This window comes from Coptis chinensis, chromosome 5 (assembly GCF_015680905.1).
Source record: "Coptis chinensis isolate HL-2020 chromosome 5, ASM1568090v1, whole genome shotgun sequence".
Taxonomy (NCBI): Eukaryota; Viridiplantae; Streptophyta; class Magnoliopsida; order Ranunculales; family Ranunculaceae; genus Coptis; species Coptis chinensis.
Window position 1 is genome coordinate 80,551,805 of NC_141460.1, and position 15,849 is coordinate 80,567,653.

General features: G+C 34.4%; 1 long non-coding RNA gene across 1 annotated transcript; it reads left to right on the forward strand.

Moving 5' to 3' along the window:
* The first annotated feature begins 8,605 nt into the window (after positions 1 to 8,605).
* LOC147499211 (uncharacterized) lies at positions 8,606 to 9,753 on the forward strand. Its single transcript, XR_015194436.1, has 3 exons — positions 8,606 to 9,159; positions 9,416 to 9,490; positions 9,571 to 9,753. It is a non-coding gene; the product is annotated as an uncharacterized LOC147499211 (long non-coding RNA).
* Positions 9,754 to 15,849: the final 6,096 nt, after the last annotated feature.

The window sequence follows — 15,849 nt, forward strand, 5'->3', positions numbered from 1 at the left end:
AAGTGTCCGCGATAAATAATGGATTATGGTCTTGGACTCTAAGTAGCTTTACATAATATTCTATCTATTGGAATTTGGCTTTTGGATTGGTGCGGAAGTCATTGTATGACTCAATGACATTTTTTTTCATATCATTGTTGTTATGGCAGACGGTGTAATGACAGTAGAGTGGTCCAATTCAAGTGGGAAAGTAGCGGTTAGATTATGTTTTTGTTTTGTTTTTGGAAGTAAAAAACTAGAAAATGAATGAACGGTCAATATCTAATCAAGTGGATAGTGAGAGAAGTATATATTTTCGGAATAAATTGGCAATATCGGAAATTTCGGATCGGATCGGATTTTAGAATTATATCCAAATCCGATCCAATTTTTTTTCGGAATTTTTGAAAATCGGAAAATCGGCCCATGAAAACTACACCCAGAGCCAGACCAATTTCAGGTCGGATTTCGGAAAAATTGAAAATTCGGCAAAAAGAGACACCCCTAGTTTTTGCCTTGGCCTGCTGGGATTTATGCTTGTTTTTTCCCAGTCGATATTTGATGAACTGTTTCAACTGTCTATATTGTATTTCAAAATACGTTCAACGATATCTGATCTGAGCTGTTCGAAATTCCCCTCGGACCAGTGGTTGCTGTCCAGTGACATGAACCCTTAAAATCTTTGGTTCCCATCCTGTCACGTGTAATGGAACTCAAACAACTTACTCCAATCGTCAGGTTCTCATTGCCTTCACTGCCATGCAATCGACTATCCAAGTCGGGTCAAAATTACGGACCCCTTATCCAACCCATTATCTTATTGGACCTAAGAGGCTAAGACAACATGGCCGTTGAAGAGCTCCAACTTCCAAATGGCTGAACAAGGTAAAAGGAGGAAGCGAAAGTCGGTTCGGGACCATTGTCACCAAGTACGGTACGGGTTTAAAACGGTATACTTGAAAAAAACTTAGTTCGTGTTTTTAAACGTCGCCTCTTTAAAAACTAAAAAAAAAGCGCCAAAAAAACGGGGGCATAAAAAAAACGTTTAAAAGCGGTAAAACGGGTTTAAACGCATAATCAATGATAATACGTAAAAAGAAACGGTAAAACCGATGATAAATAATATAATAGATAAGGAGTTTGATTTTCTATAAAAGTGGGAAAAAAAAAAATAGACACATAAAATAAAAAATAATAATAATACAAATGAAAGAAAAATTCAAATACATGAAAGTATCAAATTATCATTACTCATCCAAATACTAGAAGTTTTAGATTCAGTGCCAAAACACTATTCAAAATAAGATACTACTAATTACCAACCATAATGGCATAATTAAGTACTACAAATAAGTTAATAACTTTAAAATTTTCAATTAATTATTAATAGTCTAAAGCAAAATAGAACGGTCTCAATAAGTCAATCTAACGCCCACTCTTCAAAAAGGTAAACTCCAAAACCCTTTTCTTTTCTAGCATTTTCTTTTTTAAAAAAAAAAAAAAAAGTTTTAAACGGGAGATTTTCAAAATCTCGGGTTTTAAACGTTTAAACGCTTTAAAACGGGTTTAAATCGCTTTAAAACGGGTTTAAAACGTTTAAAAACATTTTGTTGAAAAACCCGGATTTTAAACCTGGAACCGGCTGAATATCTCGGGTTTTAAACGCGTTTTAAACCCGTATTTGGTGACAATGTTCGGGACCATAGATTCTCGATGTTGATAATTTGTACTTGGTAATGTGTTTTGGGCTTCTTGGGTTGTGTTCGGGTTTTGGGCTTCCACTTTTAATGAGAAAAAGAGAGTGAAAATGCAACTGACACACGCAGTTGGGTTTCATTTGTTCTGGTCGACACTCAACTGTTGAGAATCTAAAACTCAAAATGGCGATGTTGTACTCTCTCTCCTATCTTGCATTCTCTTTCCTTCTTTCGTTCCAAAACTACTACTACTCCTACTACGTATCACCCAATACTTATGTCGATAAAGATCCCATTCAGTGAGATAAAGATCCCATTCATTCGTGAATTCAGACAAATGCTCATAGAACTTTGTACACTGTACACGGAAAGTTTGCTTACTAATTTAAAATTGCAGCAAGCGATTACAGACAACTTAATTAAATTTTTTTTTTTTTTGTAAATTGTATTGTTTAAGTGTGTTACTAACTTTACATAAAACAATCTAACTTGATGAAGCCAATACTATATATAAAACGAATGGCAGGTGGAGGGTTAAGGCTAACACCATCGCAAATTATCTCATAAACTGTAAAATAACTATTGCATTTTCTTTGGTATGTAATCTCAATTAGTAGAGTATACCATAATTAACATGGACATTTAAATTGGACCAGCCTTTTTTCTACCATAAAATACCCTTGATAAAATATTAAAATCAATTATTCAATGCCTTTAAGAAGGACTATTTAGTCATTTCAAAATTTAGTATCATCTATACTCTTAAGATTACATAGTAATTTAAGGACGTATGTGTAAATTCAGGTCTGAAATCAACTACACGCCACTATTCAATTGTTCGCGACTTACCTTCAAATTAATGTCGAATTTATTATCATTTATATCGAATTTAAATGATGGGGAACCAGACGTCTCTTCTTCTCTCAAATCTCCCCTCATTAGCTCTCTTACAAAAGCTAAAAGCCAAAAAAAACAAAAACAAAAACATATATCCCTAATTGTATCTCTACTGCCGATTAAAGCACAAAAAAAAATTCTCGATTTCAAAAGATAAGATATTTCCTCCTGTAGTATCTAAAAGTGGTTTTCTCTATGAAAAATCCTGGCTTATATTTCTTAGAGGAGTTAGTGAGAAGGTTGGAAGAAGGTATTTCTTAGATTTTCTTTGGCAGCTTCTTTCTCTTTTAGCTATCATATTTCTGTTGAGTAAATATGTACTGTTCCACAATTTCTAGCTTATGTTTAGAACCTGTATGTGAAGTTCTTACACACCTTTTCTTTTTGATCCGTTTGTGATGATATGCGTAATTTATGCTACAACTAGCTCAACTTTTCGAGATATTTTCATTTTGTATTTCAGTTTTTTATATTTGGCTATTGAAGGTTTGTTTTGGTACATGGGTCAGTTAGAGACGCTAGGAGTCTTATTTTTTTATTTCTGGGTTGGATGGAGATTGTCGTTTGTGTGCTCATCTTATGGAGGCTTATTTGCGTAATGGTAAATATGAAGGTATGTAGTAAATCTTTTATTAATTTTTGTATTTGATGTTTATTCTTCGAATGGTATACGTACTGTTTGCGTTGCTCACAAAGAAATTGTATTGTCAAGTGTTGGTTTGTTTTTGAGAGTTTTAGCAGACGGAGGTACATGTCTTAATATTGCTACTTTCGCATGTTAGTGCCACGAATTTGATTGAATAATAACTAAATTAAATTGAATATGTTGCGATGGTATTGATAAGATTATACAATATGGTTTGGAATCTTATCTAATAGTCAGTAACCCTTTGTTTGATTTAATTTGTATGCAAAGAGTGGGGATGTTCTGTCATTGTAGACAGGTTAGTATTGTATTCCATTTTAAAGTATTTGTAAGCATTAAAATAAGAGATAAAGAGTTCTGATTGTCTGCACTATAACAGTTGTAGCCATTTTATAGTGGCCATTAAATATGCTAAGGAGCTTGTGCCATATGGACATAGGTAATTTGATTTTTTTTTTTTTTTCTGGAAAATGGATGCTGAGTTGGATGTGGTTGCATCTTTTGCTAAAACATTGGTGTCCCGTTTGTACCAACAAAGTCTTCTAGACAAACACGGGGAAGAGTTGGCTGATGATGACTTGCAGAGGGCCTCTTTGCTTGGCCTATTTGTTTCAAATTGGTTTGGAGGCAGTGATAGAAGTAATCTTACTATGAAGATACGAAAAGTTTGGTCTGGTTCAAATTATCGTAAGCCTTTTGTGTGTACTTGCCGAACTAGAAATGGTGTTAATGGGTCATCCTCTAAGCAGAATTTGAGCATGGCTGAGAGTTTCAACTTCATCGATTTGTGTAAGAAATCATTGTGTATTATCAAACAAGCGCGTAATTCTAATATTGTATCTATTGGGACTTTGCGGTGGGGTGTATGTTGGCACAGAGCAGTGCTTATGAAGGTAAATCTTCTGCTGAGCGTTTATCTAACCGTCAGCTCATTTAATCATGTTATTAAAGTTCCATGGGATGTTGTTTATGCTCAATTTAAGTTGTATATGTTGACCACTTTTCATAATTTGCAGTATTTATGTGATAGGATGGTTCCTCCAATTCCTTGAGCGCAGTCTATGTTAAATAGATACATAATAGCAAAGAACAAAGAGAATAAGAAACCTAAAGAATGCCGCCCTTTTCTCGCTTTCGAGTGTCATGATCTTTTCGATGCTGATAAATGGAGGCAGCAGATAATGCGTGAAATTGGTCGGAAAGTCCCTGACATTCAAAACGAGGGGTTGGGTGAGCATCTCCTCAATATTTTTATACACATGTAAACAAATGATGTATCTTGCAGATTGAAGGACCAAAGTATATCCTGAACAAATGCTTGCAATCCTTCAGAAGGTAGTAGAAGAGAGTGCTCCAGTTCTGGTCACAGCTAGGCTTGATGCAGAAGAAAGGAGGAACAACTCAAGATTAAGGGAGGAACAGGACGCTGCCTACAGGGCAGCCCTTGAAGCTGATCAAGTATGCTACTCCTTTTTGGTTATTTATCGTGCGTGACCTTGTGAATGTAAAGAATGTCTTTACACTTTCGAAAATATCTTTCTTTGGTTGTGATACTACTATATAATAGAAAAGAAAAGGGTCAGGGGCATACGATATGGTTCACTTCCTTAGCTTCCTAATGGGAGTTTTCTAGTGTACTTATATATTGAACTTATTGGGTAGTCTACAATAAGAATCAAGATCATAATCTGGCATATATATCTCAAGTGACACTAGGATGGTCAAGACGTGGTTGGAAGTGAATTACTCTACATAGAGTTGTTGTCATGAGAGATGCATGTCCGTAGAATCAAGTTTAGGTGCATCTGAAATACTTTAGATTTGAATCCATGCTCTAGCAATTCAGTTACTTGAACCTGTTTTGTTGTTGTTTGTTATTCCTTTTTTTTTATTCCCTTTTTCCAATTTCTCTTAAATTCTCATTATTTTTTTTCAAGTGTTGAATACAGTTTAACATGAGCCTCAATATTAAGTATAGTGCTCCAGTTAACCATTGAGTAAACTTAACAATTCTCTGTTTTGAATTCCATTTTTTGAGTAAATGAGCTCATTTCTTCTTAATCTTAATATCAGTTTAATTTCTTCTTGCAGTTGCATCTTCGGAGTAAGATGACTCACTGATACAAAAGGCTTAGAATCAGCGGTCAAGCTTCTGAGGATGAAATACAAGCAGCAAGGAACTTTCCATTAGCACTTCATCGAGTTTGTGCTGCTGGTGAAGGTGGGTATTGGAAGATAACGGGAAGTAGTTCAAAAATTTTCAGCAAAGATGGGAATGTCGGGTACAAGAAGCCGTTCAGTTTTTATAGAGAGAGGCCTGGTCGTGATGAAAAGACAGATTGGATTATGCATGAATATATAGTACAGCGTGGATCAGGAATGGTGGTAAGAAAATTTACATTCAGTACAACAATTTTTCATAGCATATGAAATTGAAATGACATTGTTTGTTTTGTAGTGAAATAGAGGATACTATATTGTTGGCGCTACATAGTCATAAAGTATATGATGATATTGCTTGTGGCACTCGATAAAAGTTTGAGTCTAACAGACCTCGTGCTGTACTTTTTGAAGGCACCCCAGGTTTGCCATCTTCTGCAATCTTGGAAATTTAATACATTTCACTTATTACTCCCACCTCTTGGTTTTGCTCTACGGTTGAGGATTGCCTTGGGTTCAGCAAAGGGTATTCTTTACCTCCATAATGAAGTCGATCCTCCAATATTCCATCAAGACATCAAAGGCAGCAACATACTGTTGGACTCCATATTTAATGCCAAGGTTGCTGACTTTGGACTTTCAAGACTAGCACCAGTTCCAGATGTTGAAGGGACCATACCCGGTCATGTATCCACATACAGTTGTAAAGGGCACGCCGGTAAGCATGAGTATACGCTGAGATTCCCCTTCTTCAAGCTCCACCTCTTTGACCTCCTTCTGCCATAATAGAGGATATACAGATCAAGAGTTAAGGAATTCTACTAATTCAAGTAATGACCTAAGGTAACTCTGTATCTCTGTACACTTACTGCTGTAAATTTAAATTGGAAACTTGTAATGCGATACAGAACATTGTAGACTAGGGTATTATATAAGTACCTCAAAATTAATTGACAGGGATAATGGGATATTTATATATAAGTAATTGAATTATGTTATGCTTACTTTGTCTTAAATGTGAAATGTAATCAAATGCAACTTCAACTCTGTTGACTCCATAATTTAGAGTGATGCTTGCAGTTTTCATATATGGATGCTTGATTTTCTGTTGTTTAGTATGCCTTAGTTTATAAAATGTTCTATAATTGTTGAAGTTTCAATCTAAGTATGTGTGTTGAGCTGTTGGTTTTAGACATTATTAAAATTGACCGTATGATTTAAACTGGTAGATTAATCTTGGATAAAATGCATTTGAACTCTGACTGACAGCCCTTATGTAGACTCTTAGACATTATATAGACAGCAAATTATTTAACTTTTAGCATTCTACTATGGCTTTTGAGTTAGAATTTGTTGATATGTGCATATGTTCCTTCATCTGTTTTCTGCTTTGTAGAAACCAGTAAACTTTTTACTCTTGTTTCGCATTGTACACAAGGCATTCTATATGCCAAAAGATTCATTAAAGAAGGATGAATTATGGACTTGTGCAAAGATACACCTGTTTAAATGGTGAGTCTACTTTTGTTAACTTATACCAAGTTCATGTCAGCTTAGAAATATTTGGTTGTTTTGCTTGACATAACTTATTCAAGGGTTGCATAATGCGAATTGTGATGTTATCACTCACGTACACTCCTTTGGTTCATCACTTAATGGCCTAATTAGCAAAAACCAGAGCATTTAGTCATTTGATCTATGTGCTTGAAGATGCCATACATAAATTATATTGGGGTGAAAGGCTAAAGAATCACAAACTTTTCATGTCATTACACGGTAATTATATTGACCAAACAGAAATGGGTCATGTGCTGCATATATACTATACATATGCAAGGTGTGTTTCCTTAAAGAAGCCGGGTTAGCATTACTCTTTATCACAGATTGTAGATCTGAATAATCTATGTAGATTGTTGTTAATATTAAACATAAGTAGAGGTTGCAGGTAATCAGTTTTTTTTTCGAAAAAGGGTTACGAGATCATCTATTACATACCGAAGGACGATAAGCACCCAAGATGGGTGGCATCAGCCATCCCATGCTACCATGGCAATAGTCCCTCCCTCTAATAGGCATGCCTTACTCAGTCCTTCCCTTTGTCTCCTTCAGATATTATTAGGTAAATTTCTCAATATTGAGACAATAAGCACCCACTATAGATATTTGTGCCAGGTAAATCCCTCGATCTTTCCCAATTGTTCCTCGATCATTTCTCATAGAATGAATCAAAACCATATTTTTGGATTTCCTTTTCGGAAAGGTACAAGAGGGACTCGCAGATCATGGAAACAAGTGGCACCGACATGTTCTTTTTCAAAGAAGGAAATCACTTTGCAGATTGGGATTTGTTTCAATTGTAACCAATATTATCAAGCAGGATTTGAGTCCTCATGGGGGGATTAATTCTGCATTCTACGAAGTAAGCCTTTCTTCTTATTTGTACCTAATGTGTGTACATATGTATGCAATGTTGGTTATTTATTAATTTTACTATTTTGAAGTTTCCATTACTGAAATGGTAAATGCAAAACTTTGAGCATGCCGGGAGTCCAGGAGGATGTTTTTTGTGAACCATGGAAGAATGGGCAAGAGGAATTCCGACGGTATAATCATTTTCTACTAAGTTTTTATGAGCTTTTATCTGAAATAATGATCTATATTTACTTATATGAGCTTATACCATGAACAAAGACAGTACAGATGAGTTTTCAAAGAATATTAAAACACTATCAAGTGTATACTACACAACTTTTTTGCTTGGTAAAACATGGCTAAAGAAGCCATTGTGGCATAATCCTGGTGATCTTGCAAATATGAAAGTAAGCACCTGATATTTGTCCTTTTTCTGTACTAATCACAGGAGTCGCTGTTTATGTTTCATATTGATTGAATACTATATGATTTATTAAAATTGCACGTTCTTTGTTAACTTTTTCTATTTTTGTTCCTTGAGAGTTGAAACTCTTCAGGCAATGTTTACTAACCTTACAAAAAATAACCTTTCCAGATTTGATTGGCCCAGTGGTTTCATACTTACATGCTGAATGTATGTCATTGCCTGGAGAGTGGAACAATTCTCCAAAATAATGGGCATCTGCAGATTTCTTCAATGAGCCAACATTGATGCCTATCGTAAGTACCTTGAATTTCCATTTTGTTCCTTGAGAGTTGAGACACTTCAGGTAATGTTTACTAACCTTACAAAAAATAACCTTTCCAGATGTGACTGCTCTAGTGGTTTCATACTTACATGTTGAATGTATGTCATTGCTTGGAGAGTGGAACAATTCTCCAAAATAATAGGCGTCTGCAGATTTCTTCAATGAGCCAACATTGATGCCTATCGTAAGTACCTTGAATTTCCATTAACGATAGACAGGTGGGGACGTAGAACTTTCCATAAACTTGTATACGGGTGCTTCTGTAATTTTGTGTAGCAAGGTCCCCACCAACTTAAAGCCAAGGTCTCCTACCATGAATGAGCTTTGCTTGCAGTCTTAGGTACGTAATTTGATTCTCAAGAATGTGTGTCGAAGTATTGGGCCCAAGCTCTTTACAACATAACATAATTAAGGTCATCTAACACAAGATCTTTTGGCATCAGCATATGTATCCAGTTTATTCCGCATGGGAAGAAACAAAGCTTGAAGCAACAGATGCCTGGGTTGGTCTTAGGCAAGTTTTTGAGATGGTAGTCAAGCACTGGGGGTTCATATAAACACCACCAGCCCACTATAGAGTCGATAAATATTTATTGATCTCAGAGAAATATATATAGAGGTAGGTACTTCACTTTTGGAAGCAAAATCGGTAGGAGACAAGACAGTTGGAATAAGGAATAATAGTACTCTTATAATATAGTAGATTGACACATTATAGGAACATGAATAAATCTTTTGTTTTTTTCAAAACACTGTCAATCATGTAGGATGGTGGTTATTAAGTGTCCAATGTAAGTATATTCGGACGGTACAATGTAAGTATTGCATACAGATATTGTCTGACTAATGTGTTTCTTTCCTTTCTCTCTTTCTAGACCAAGACAACTAAGAAGATTGTACTGAGGTTGCAGTGCCAGAGCTGCAAGCATGTATCCCAGCATGCGATCAAGGTTATTATGTTCAATATACTTTGTTTATGTTTATGCATTAAATCACCTGCTTATTAATGCGTGATTTGTGGTTTCCGCAGAAGTGCAAACATTTTTTGATTGGTTGGGACAAGAAGGGGAAGGGAACATCTCTCTTTTAGGCTGTTGCTTCTTCATTGTTCTTTTATTTCACCTGTCTGTTGCTGAGCTCATAGTTGCTACAATTTGTTTTACTGAATTGTTGAATTTGATTTTCCATTCAATACAAATACAATAGTTGTGTTTTTTTTTTTTATGGGATTGATGACTTGTGTGTTTAGAAAGTCCAGACTTGGGAAGAAACAATTTGTGATGATTACTGTCATGAAGTTGCGTTGATGCTCTCTCAAAAAATATGAGTGGCGTAAAAACTAACATGTCAGTTCAGTCCCATAGTTAGTTATCCACTAGGCCAAGTAAATTTCCAAGGAAAAAATTCTCATATGCATTGCTACAGTCACGCACCTGTTTAAATTAGATCCTCAGAAAATTAGCATCTTTAGGCCACCGACTTGTGGAAAATAACCTAATTGGACAGGATACTAAAATATTAAGCAAACCAATATCAACCCGTCGAGAAACTCATTAAATAAAATCTTTGAATGAATTTGCAATTGGATTGTATTTTAGTTTCAAAAATTAAATTTCTTCTTACCAAACCCTAGAATTTTTTATTTTGTTTGGTTATCTTTGTAGAAGCGTGTAATGAAGTGCAAAAGTTTCATTCTTATATTACCTGACCATACTTAACCCATCTCCTTGAGTTATTCAAATATGATACCTTAAACTGGATTTTGATTTTGATTTGTCTTCACTAGATAGACATGCAGTCACGAAGGTACTTCAATACACCATGTTGTTAAAAAAAAGCTCGAGTAATCATTTTTATTTTTATGAACTTGGATAGCATGAATATACAAAATTGGGTTTCACAGTTCTGCCTCTAAAAATAAAATAAATTCATAAAGGCATACAATGCTCACTCTCTTCAATAAAATTTGTTTGTCTAGCATGTGCAAAGCACGTGCATTTTTGCTAGTTTAATTAATGTATTCAACCTCACCAATACTTTCACATAACCGAAAAATAAAAAGAGAATCAGTAGAAACTATTTCTATAGAATTGGACTGTGTTAATGGTTAAATACATTTGACTATGATTGGGCTCACTAAAAAACATAAAATAATAATAATAAATACAATATTTCAATCCATATCAGTGTACTTGTATATCATAAATTCCGTTTCATTCGGGTACCAAAGATTGAATGAATCAATTTACTCTAGAACTTAATCATTTTGTCTCAAACCTTCATCAATTTTTTCTTCTCACTTTTACCTATAAAATATACAGCAAAAAGGAATTGGTTAAGAAACAATACGAACCGCCGGATCAAATTAACCAATCCGGTTTTCTATTACCGACAGCAACACCTAAGTCAATCAGACTTGATAGTGATTATGTTTACCATTTTGATGATCCAATGTTAATGCAACCAATCAATAAAGAGGAAATTAATGTTGTCATGCTTAAACTTTGTTATACACTAATTTCATTATAGAGTAAAGCCTCATTAAAAACATTTAAAACTGAAAACATAAGAAAAGACTTTTCATTTATGCCTAAAGTAGATACATTCTCTGAAGGCAGTGGATATTTCAAACAGATCACTGGGGAAGCAAAAGAGCTTACCCCCATATTCTCAGTCATACCAAATGAACATCAAAGATTACACATTAAAAAAATGATAAACAATATAAGGAAAAGATTCATCAAAGAGATTATGATACCTTGCTATCCTATTTATCTTCTTCATCATCAAAACTCAACGTCTAGCAAACCGAGCTAGGTCTCCATGGCCCTTTCCTCTTCACCAAAATATGACTTCTTTCCCACTAACTCGGCCACTTTCCTTGCAGGTCCAGAATATCATGGACTCTCATATCTGTTTAGAATAGTAGTTCTAATCTTTGGAAGAACATCAACAACATTCATAACCGGATGGGGGTTATTGTGTGTCAAAATTCTGTACGTCAATGCTTCAGTAGAGGTATCCACCTGATTTTCAGTATTGCACCCAGTCTCAGGCAGAAACACACACGTATTTCCAACCAAAGAACGCTTCTTATCACACTTGTCATTTCCAAGCAATGACATCTTCCTACGATCATTCTGCGTCTGATTTCCAGAACACTGAATAGGAATTTGACTGTAACGACTTGATACAACCCTCCCACTTTTAATTGGCCTTTTACTAAAGGATGATTGTTCCCCCTCTTTGAAAAGATTCTTTGGTTAAACACCAAAAAGAACTCGATCATCTTTCTTCACAGTTTTATTAGATCTAGTTGTCATAAATCTTTGTTTGGACGCTTGTATCTTCGACTGGGCAACGCGATTGTGGGCTTAGACTCAGACTCCTACCCCCTCTTGCTTTCAAAACCTTTCCTTCATCAACTTCTTGCAACTTATAGAAGCATGACTTCCACCGATTGTTCTTAGTGGAGGAAACTCTTGCTTTCCTCTCTGCTGGGATCTAGTACCAGCAATGATCTCTGATGGGCCAAAACTAATACCCCTTCGGTTCTTCACCGGTTGAATTGGCGTCACTTCCTACTTTCCCCTCTGTGATCTCACACCAGAAGCGATCTTGGATGGCCCAAGACTAATGCCCCTTCTATTCTTTCCTGATGGAATTAGAGTAATTTCCTGTTTCCTTTGCAATCTAGCACCACCTGCAGTGATCTCCAAAGGCCTGATACTCACCCCCCTTAGATTTGATCTCACACCATTTCTCAACCTATCAAGCTAAGTTTTTTTTTTTTTAAGTTTTAGATTTAATATAAAAATTTTAGATTTAATATAAAAAGGGACCGTTTTTATATGATTTTTTCATTTTATTATTATGTATAAAAAATGTTACTTCAAAAGTATGTTAAAATTGCATACAGTCCAATTTTATCGCTTAGGCCCATAGTGAACTTATTAGGGCTATAGTGCATCTTAAACATAGCCCATAATAAAGTTTGTTAACCCATTTAATTGTGGTTGAGTGTAATTTTTTAATGAAAATGTGTCCTTGGTCAGAGTATTATTTATTAAGAACTTTTTATTGATGTATAAACTTGCACTTACTGAATCGTTAAATTGTGATGGAAGAAGAATCAAAGAATTGGAAGGATAAAATTTGTATTAACTGAATTATTATTTATCTGCTACTATTTATCAAGGTTTGTGGAATTTATAGTTAAAATATTAAAAACAGGTATGCAACTTTACATAATGTTGTTTGAATATGGTTTAATATTGTTTGAACAAAGTGTTAGAGTGTATTTTGTATTTATGAATAGTGTATCCAGGAAAAAAAATGTACGAACGTCAAAAGCTCAAAGTTTTCTAAATATGTATATATTTTACAAAAGCCCAAACTTTGGCCCATAGTCCATTAATTCGTTGGAGTTTTGTGATGGTGTAGGTGTCTAAACATCGAGTTGTCCATAAAATCGTTTTGGCCTCATTGTTTACTTTTTTTTAAAAAAAACTCAATGCATTTTCTTTGAAAGTTGTTACACGGACTTACTTTTTAAACATACTATTGCGACTGACTATTTGGATAATGTTGGTTTGCATTACAATACACACGGATACATATCTCTATGTAAATCAATGATTAGGACTTTTGACACATCAATAGATATAAATAGTAGTTCAAAATTGTGAAATAAGTTGGTTGGTATAACATTAATGCTTTGAAAATAAGGCAAATTATAAACACTTGTCTATAAGCTTTCAAATGGGCTATGTTATTTTGGTTTGGTCTCTACTTATTTTCAATTTTGTTTTTTTGGTTTATTTTGTTTCTTTGACTTGTTATTAGAAGACCACGTGTACAGGATCTATTATTTATGTGCTTACAACAAAAAAAGAGGAAGTTTTGACATCTGAAATTTGTTTGGGTGGAAGTGTAGAAGTTTTTCCCTCATCGTTCCTTACACCTCCAGCCACAAACCCCTTTCCCCTAAACTCATAGTATTCACTCTCTGCTCTTTTGGTTTCATATTCATTGTATTCATACTTATCTACTACTGTAAACGCCATGGATGGGTAAGTTGTTTTAGTCAAATTTTGTTTTAGTCCAATTGCTTAAGATACTTAAGAGACAAAGTAGGATGAGTTGTACATGTGCATGTGTTGGGGACTTGGGTGTTCTGAACTACATGAAGATGAGTCCGGATAGCGTATAGTCTTCTATTCATGTGTATATAAATCAATTATCAAGTTTAAGTGTACTTATTTTACTTGTAAATAGTTAAGAATGTTGTCCCTTATCATTACACCAAATTACATTTAACTAATATTTTGTCTAATTTAATTTGTTTACTTTGTTTTGAAGGATATGTGCTTGCAGTTTAATAAGTTTAATTGATTCTCGTTGTCTGAGTTATCATGAAGATTATTTAGTCATTTTAAGGGAAATTGTCAGTCGTCATATGGCAACAAAAACAGCAGCTGAATGTGCTAAATATATGGAAAATTGGAAGAATCATTTTATTACCAAGAAGGGAGATATAGTGGGTTGTTCTAGGGAAGTGAAAACCAAAGTTGAGTGTATGACGCCATTATAAAAAATTGGCATTCATTTGTACTCTAGTGGGGTTTCCTTGTAGTTCAATTGAAAATATTTATATATAAATATTCCAACAGTGCGGTGTAGTCCTTGGCCTAGTAGGCCTGTTACCATTAATTTATGTATGTAGGACTTCTATTGTGTGTGAGATTCCTAGCGGTTTGTCTACCTACAGTTTTTTTCCATTCCATATTTTCACTCATTTTTCTTGGGTGTTTAGATCATCTTCCATATTAAGCCAAGTATCGTATTATGTACACATTTTCAAAAGCATTCCAGTTCAAGCTACTTCTAGCCACAGCATTGGCCAAATAACGTATTACATACAAATTTTTTAAAGCATTCCAGTCCAAGTTACTTCTAGGCTAATTTCCACATAGGAGAGTCGCCTCTGGCTATGTTGTTTCTTGTATCTGTTTTTTTCACAAAGGTATCTCGATCGGGAATCTCTCCCAATATACCTGAACTACTTGACCAAGAAAAATAGATATAAGGTACTATACGAATCTACTTCCGAGACTTCTAGCTAGTGTTGTTGGGTGCCAAGCATTTTTATGAGATACCCAATTAAACGGAAACAATTAGTTAAAAGGATATTGTGTCAGAATTAAGTGCCTTCTACTGCTACGTCAAAGCCAATAATAATCACACAACTTTTGCTAGTAAGAACGTATGATAACCCTCCACGCCCATGAATAGTTTTAGCCAGTAACTCAATTTTTGTTAATATCATTCACTTTTCTTCAATTGATCATATAATCGACTGCCAATCAAGTAAAGTTCTTCAATTTGATGGCTAAACATCTTTGTGACTAACTTTCACATCATACTCAATAAAAAAATAAAAAAATAAAAAAAAAACCAAAACCAAACCAAGTTATGTACTACTGTACTGTCAACAATCTCACATTTGCAGTGTATGATACCAAAGAAGCGTACTAATCCTCATGGTTTTCTTCTTTTTTTTATTCTGAAATAGTTCTTTTCCTCTTTGTTGCTTTTGTCCTTGTTTTGGTTTTTCTCAATGTCTTTCAATTCATTTCTTTAATTTTTTTCTTCAAGACAATATATCTTATCTTTGTTCTGTTTATCATCAACCAAACAATCTAGCATAATATTTCTGAGGACGTCGAGTTGATTCTGTTTCTCTTCAACCTCTTTTCTTTTCTTCATAGGTTCTTTGAAATTGAAGTCTTCAATTTCTATATCACGTTCATCCTTTATAAACTGTATTGCGTGAAAAGCTGCTGAATCCTCTGCTTTTGCAACATAAAATGTAGTGCTTCCATCAATTTATGTAACTACGACGTCTTCATTGTTAAAGAATATGTCTTTTGGTACTTTTAATGTTACAGTGCTTTTGAATCGTCTGTTCGCTAATTCTGTGTTGTAGACCGGATCTTGTTGAACGTTAAGTCCTGCTTCTAGAATTTCCTTTAGCATTTTTTTTTTTACAAAAGCTATAATTTTCATACGCCATTATCTACAATATACATAATAAAATTTAGAAATTATTTATCCAATACTCTTTAATATAACAAAAAAAAAAAAAAAAAACTTAATCAATATGAAATGAACTCAGAAAAGAATTGTAAATAATTGAGAAGAGGAAGAAAGTAGACTACTTGGTTTTTCGAGATGTGTAGTGCAATTGTTTTTTTTTTTTACATATATAGGAGATAAGGCATGATATTTCGTAGGAGGCTCAATTACT